Source organism: Pteropus vampyrus, unplaced genomic scaffold, assembly GCF_000151845.1.
Source record: "Pteropus vampyrus isolate Shadow unplaced genomic scaffold, Pvam_2.0 Scaffold373, whole genome shotgun sequence".
In the NCBI taxonomy this organism is placed as follows: domain Eukaryota; kingdom Metazoa; phylum Chordata; class Mammalia; order Chiroptera; family Pteropodidae; genus Pteropus; species Pteropus vampyrus.
This window is the reverse complement of record NW_011889154.1, coordinates 207,040-214,350: the sequence shown is the minus strand read 5'-3', so window position 1 is coordinate 214,350 and position 7,311 is coordinate 207,040.

The window sequence follows — 7,311 nt, the reverse complement described above, 5'->3', positions numbered from 1 at the left end:
CTTCAGAGTTTCTCCAGTGCTAGCCAGCAGCTTAGTTATGGTGAATGCTTCAACTTACATCAGCAACGATGAATAGAAGGAAAGGGAAAGAAAGGGCAGTCCAGAGTTCATTTTCCTTTCTGTCTCTTCCCTTAGACCTTTAGCAACACTATGGGGCCCAGGTATTCCTCACTTTTCCCTAACTTTGCCTTCACTCCAGGAGCCCTCCATGTAGAATCTGGATAACTCACCAGTTAGAAGTAAAATCTGGGCTGGGAAATACTGAAGTGGAGCCAGGGCTGTACATGGACATGCAATATGCAGTTACACAGGGCTCCATGCTCAGAGGGAACTTGTGCTTGGTTTAATGCTGTTGTAACCATCTTAAAATTCTTAATAAGTATATTTTTGAATTCGTCTTTTGTAAATGAAGTGCAATGGGACAACAAGGGATATGCATTAGCAGAGGCCATACACATCATATGTGTCTATAGCTATTCCTTGCTGCTGCATTCTCATATGGCAGTCCCTAGGAACGATGAGTACAAGATTCCAGGGGACCCACTGGAGATCCCCCTGCAGACAGTGAGAAATCAGCGAGACTTAAAAGTAGGTTCTAGGTAAGGTGTTAGGTCTATAACTGAGTAAGTGGAAGAGCTGACAACCCCGAGAAGCCATGCTTTCCATTAGAACCAGAAAGCAAGCAATGACATTATAAGAAACATGAACAAGGAACCCTACCATATTCTTTCCTGCTCTTGTTACTACCCTGTATTAGCCAACAACTTACACTGAAAACGATGACATAAAAAGAAAGGGAAAGAAAGGGTAACCCTAGTTTCTTCTTTCAGTCCTTCCTTACTCAGTAAGCCAAAGGCAGAGAATGTTGTAGGATGTGAACATGTTAAGAAGCGAAAAAAATAAATAAACAACAGTTTAGTTACTTTTATGCAGCATTTCCGCTGTTCTAGTTAGAACAAAATGTACATGCATGTACAAGCTATGAAATAGAAATTGTATAATTTAGACAATTCCACATATGAGTTGCATGCTCTGATATTTAAAAGTGACATTGCACAATATAAAGATGAACAGTAAATGCTAATAATTTCATGTTAATAATTTAAAATTGTAGTTTTTCGTCACATAAAACAACATTAGATAGCAAATAGAAAACACCATAACAAGTTGATAGAAAGAAAAAAGCTTTACATTTTAGTATCTTTAATGGTAGTTTTTTCCTGTTTCTTAAAGGGATCGCACGTATGTATTTTGCAATGGGTCCTGGGTGCAAACACCTGTATTTGAAAGCCTCCTGCCAGGAGATTCTGGTGCACAGCCAGATTAGGACCTGGTTCAATTCAAAGGCATCCCAGGGCTCTATTCCTATCTACCTGCTCCAGCACCTTCTGACCATTCTGGCCCTCCTTGCTTTACCTAATGGAGTCCTGAACACAAAATAAATGTTCTCTGTGCATAAGTTATTTGCTTTGCATAGCTGCAGCTCTCTCCCTCTCAAGTAAGACTTACTGTTCTTCAAACGTCCTTAATTTTAAAGCATACAGTTGCCCAGCTACTCTCAAGGGACAGCTCAGTTTTAAAAGCTCTGCATTCCGATTTCAGAGGCTACACATTTTTATTCCAGGGAGTCATAGGGTTCTTTCCTATCTGGTTTCCAAATGTCCCTCTGACTTCTCATTAAGTTTACATTTACAGTCCAAAGCACTTAGACGCTCCAATTTAATATTTTAACATAGACTATTCCCTTCTCTAGACAGAAGAGTCATCCCTACTATTTACAATCACCCTTTTGATAGTTTTGCCCAAAGAAAGAAGTTATTTCATCAATTGGAGAATACTGAATTTCATCATTTGAAGATTACTGATGATCAGTATTTTATGGAATTTGTACTGATGTCAAATAACTTATACTGTTATTGAATTATATGTATTGAATTATATGTCCTTAGAAATTTAAAGTTTGCAAAGGCCGAAGAGATGATCAAATCCAACCTTTTGCTTTACTGGTGAGAAAATCAGTTTAGAAAAATTAGTGTTATGCTAGATTAGTATTATAATTAGTTCCCCTGAAGCTAAACTCAGTGCTCTACCTTCTACATCAGGTAGCAGCATTAGTTGAATATCAAAATTACAAAAGGCAAGAAGCTTCCAGGTTGGTGAAAGCATCCACAGACAGGGAGGGTGGCACACCTCCAATTCCATGGAGAAAGAAGCTCCTGCACTCAGGATCCTTCTGGATCTCACCCTATGTACCTCTTCACCTGCATCTTTTATAATAAATTGGTAAATGAATAAAAAGGGGATAAAAAAAGAAAAAAAAAAAGAGGGTAAAGAGTGAAGAAAGAAGAGAGTTGCAGGAAGTAATTTCTGAGTAACTAGAGAATGAGGCAAAAGCAAAAACTCCAAGAATAGACAAATGAGATTCTAATAAACCAGTCATTATTCCTAGTAAAGGGTTGACTATGATATATAATAAACGTTCTCTGAAATATAAAACAAAGAGATGAGGAAAATGAGGCTTGGAGAGGCCAAGTAACTTTAAAAGGTTAAGAAATGAATCCAGTTTTCTCATCTGACCTAAATAATCCCTAAAAGTCCTACCTCTAAGAAAAAATGAAAAAATATTCCTCTATTTCCATTCCATAGTCATAATGAATTTAGTATCTTTCACAAGAACAGAAAAAAAAAAATTACAAAAGGCAAAATAAGATCTCTTCAGAGTAGTTTACTGAAGTGAGACCAGAGAGAAGGATGCAAATCAAAGGCTCTAGATGCTCAGCCCTTAAATAACTAAGAACTGGTATTATTTTGAACTTTGCAGGAATGATGCCAGTGATAAAACTTCAAACAGCTTAGTTTGAGAGAGATAATGATTACCTCATCTTTAGCATAAGGGCCATCACTCTCTCCAGCTCTCACACCACTTTCTTGAATAACATCCTAAGAGAGAAGGAAGCAGAGCCCATGTTAGAGTTGAGGGAAGGGACCTGAACTGCTGCTATTGTAAGAAACTGGAGAAAGGCCGGCTGGAGCTGGGAAGAACAGGCAGGGCCAGGGCCTGGCAGGACAAGATCAAAGGCTGAAACCGGATGAGGAATATGCACCTGCCAGGTGGCAATGTGGAAGCAGAACTCTGAACCTAGCCCAGGTAATAGTAGGTATATAGAAGTAGATCCTTATTTCTAAGATGCAACAACACACATTTACTTTGCTCTAAAAATTTTAAAGAGTTTCCACTTTGTTACCTTATTTAATCCTCTCAACAATCATGAGATTTAGGTATTTCTTTTTACCAAATTTAGAAGTGAAGAAACCCAAGCTTACAGATGCCAAATAACGCTTGAGGCCACACAAGTATAGTTCTCTTTAACTTATGCCCCAGTTGTTCTAGAATACATCCAACACATTGTAAAAAAAATAAGGCAGTTTTAGAATTACAAATACAGAGGCATAAAATCCCTGGGGCCAAAATTGTATGGGCCTTGAAAGGGAAATAAAGCCCAAGTACAAGTATTGACTTGTAATTGAGTGTAAAAAGGATGAAAGGCCAATTGGGGAAAGCAGGGAGACTAGATGATATCTGACCTACCACCCTTGAGTATAAATGTGTCTTGATAAGAAACATTTATTTGCCTATGTTTATAAATCAGAATTTTCAATCCATTGCCAGACCTGTTATCTGAGTGCCATCTTCACGGACAGAAAATGTTGCATTAATAGCTACTTTACTGAAGAGTTCTCTAAACTAAACTGTTTCTTTTGGTTACTTCTAGCATCAGGCCAGCAGGCATCAATTTACATACCCACATAAATGTCACTGCAAATCAGCCTAAGAGCCCTGATTCTCCATTTGCAGATTTCAGTTACAAAGAGGAAAAACCTCTCCCTGTCTCCCTTCCCCCACATGATACAGGTTTAACATTGAGACACCCAGTACAATCGTGGAGAATATCTTTCAAGGAATACCTGCTGTTGTGTGAACCCAATGGGCAGACATAGAAACAGGAAGGCTGAGATTAGAGTCTACTTTACAGTTCTTTTGATGTTTTCCGAGCGAACTCAGGAAATCAGTGCGGCTCCAAGTTGATCAAAGGTACCTCTGCAGGTTCAAATTAACACAGGTTGGCGAATCAGAGCAGCACCTGCCTGCGGCTAGAAACACATTTCACCAAATAAAGTTAATCTTTTAGTCCGGCTTGGAGGTAGCAGTTCTTTCATAAAACTTACACAGGCTAAGTTCATTCCTGTTATATCTTAGGTCTCAGAAGGGAAAATAATGATCTGCTTTGTTTTCTTCACATGGAAGTGTTTAAGGCCCCATGGTGTATATCATTTAAGACCTTTGAATCTAATCAACATGCATCGCCATTTTTCAGAAAAGGTGGATGTTTTGGGGTTGGAGGAAAATAGTGGAAAAGCATTGTCATAAATCTTCACTCTCCTTTTGAAACTGTGAGTGTTGTTCAATGAAACTATATTTTGTGTCAGAGCCATCCCTCATCTCTATTTGGGAAAATATAGATTAAAAGACATAATTTTTGTACAGAGGAAACTGAAAAGAGCAGCAGAGTAACTATAGAAACTAGGATAAGTCTAAAGATTCTCAGTCAGAATAAAAAACAGAAATATGCTAATAAAAATGGTAGTAGTCCAAGGTCGCAATCTCAGAAAGCTGATACTTAGAAAGGGATATGAAATGCATTGAATAATAGATTAAGACTTACGCAGAGAAGCTACAAAACAGAATCCTTGGCATGAGAGAGTTCATTATTTCAGGCCCTGGCTAGTCATAACATTTAGGAAACCAGAAGGATGTGTCAGATCCTGCAAGTCTCCCTGAGAAGCAGAGGTGGCTAAAGGGAAATGGAATGGGAGAGCAGAATAGAGCTTGATAGACAGCAGAAAACAGTTGAGGTATTTGGAAGATAAAACCTGTGTTATATGACCATCTGCCAAAGTAACCACCAAGTTTTTACTGAACAGTGTGTTAAACAGGAGATGGTTCCAAGTTGTTTTATTTCAGATACAGTGTGTGGAAAAGTGTAAACTTGCAGACTCGCCCACTGGATGTGGGCTCTCTGTTAAGCCAGTAACCACAAAGCTGAACTTTGAGTCTATTTCCTTAGGAACACACAATGGGTTTAACATCGCTCATCAGTGTTGTGAGGATTAAATGAGATATACACATAAAATATTCAATCGATAATAGTAAAATATAGAATATTCAATAAATACTGTCTTTTCCTTTCCAAATTAACCTAGCACTTTTCATTTCAATATTGGATTTACAGATGATACTAGATAACATTACAATTGAAAGGATTAGATAATTTAAAATGTGATTTTCAGGTTGTGGAAATTTACTGTACATATAAGCTAAAAAAAATGTTAAGTAATATAAATTGTTTTTTCACAGAATCATTTGAGCAAATTTCAAAACAAAAATTATTGGAAAGAACTTTAAAACAACAGAAATATAACATTCTCCTCTTAATTAGCTTAACGAAACCTAAAACCTGATCTCTGAGCATTTACTCTAGCCAATTTCCAGAGATAAATTTCATTTTTTTTTGGTTTGATACAAATGCATGCTTACCTTCCTGTTATTTTAGTGTCATGGCTTTGTTATTGTATGAACTATATGTATACTTTAGTATGAGCTCAGTGCCAAATTTCAAATTTATGTTAAAATCTAATTGGAAGAGTTGACTTGGCCGATTGAAAGGATTATTTAAGACAGTGTTTCCCAAACTTGTCTGTACATTAGAATCATGAAGAGAACTTTTAAAAATTCTTAAACCGAAGCCACAGTTTTTGAGTTGTTTTTTTTTAGCTTTCCAGGTGATTCCAATGTGCAAATAAATACAAATTATCCAATCTGAAGAATAAAGAAACAAGATTGAAGAAAAACAGAGCCCCAGAGACATGTAGGACAATCTCAAGTGATCTAATATAAATCTACTGGAGTTCTAGAAGAAAGCAGGAGAAAAAAAAAAGAAAAATGGAAAAATGGCCAAAATTTCCCAAATTTGTTAAAAAACAAAACATAAACTTACTGATTCAAGCTCAACAAACCCCAAGCAGGATAAATACAAAAAGCAAACTCAGGCAATTCGTAGTCAAACTGCTGAAATTCAAAAAGAGCCAGAGAAAAAGACATTACATACAAGAGAAGAATGACACAAATGCAACTGATGTCTCTTCAGAAACTGTGGAAGCCAAAAGATAATAAATTCCTTTAAAATGATGAAAAAACAAACAAAAGATATCAACTTAGAATTCTATCTTTAGTGAAACTATCCTTCAAAGATGAAAATAAAATAAGTCATTTCCAATGAGCAAACAGACGATTTGTCACGAGCAAGCCTACACAATTCTTAAGAAATTTCTTTAAGCAAAAGAGAAATTACATGTCCTTTGGACTAACAGGAAATGAAGAGCCTCGGAAATGGTAAATATTTAGCAAATATAAAGACTCTACATACATTTTTAATTTTTTGTAAGACACCTATTTAAAACGAAATTATAGTATCGTCCTATTGGAATTATTACCATGCATGCAGCTATATGAAACATGAAAGAAGAATACTCTTGTGAGGTTCTATACTTTGTATGAAGTTGTATAATATTAACCCTAAGTAGATTGTGATCAAGATGTATATTATTTTCCCAGGGCAACTATTAAAGATAAAATGTCAACTGTAATTGAAAAATTAATTTAGAAAAAACAAGCAATTTATAAACAAATAGAAAAATAAAAACAAAATACTAAAAATATTCATAACCCAAAGGCAGAGAAAAAGGAAGAGGGAGAAAAAAATCCCAAATGGTAAATTAATCCAAACATATCAATAATTACATTAAATTAAAGTCAACTAAACACCAAGTAAAAGGCAGAGATTGTTAGGCTAGATAAAAAAAGACTAAACTATATGCTTTCTAAAAGGAATGAACTTTGAATACAAATAGGTTAAAAACAAGCAAATGAAAAGATAACCACGCAAATACTAAGCATAAAAATCATTTCTATTTTGCTTAAAGTTTTTTTTACATTTACCTTTCCAATTACATTGATTACATACCAGTTATCAACCAGGATCTATATAAGAGAGAAAAAATAAGACAATTTGGAGTGATTCCTTTTTCTTAAACCTTTGGATTTCATTTGACCCTTGACATTTCCTTTTAATCACTCATATGGTTCCTTCTCTCCACTTTCTAGTATGATTCATAAAACATCTTAACAAGGGAAGTCTTTTATGATTTGCTGATCTCCCTTATCTGTACTGAAAGATTTTCAGCCTTTGATCT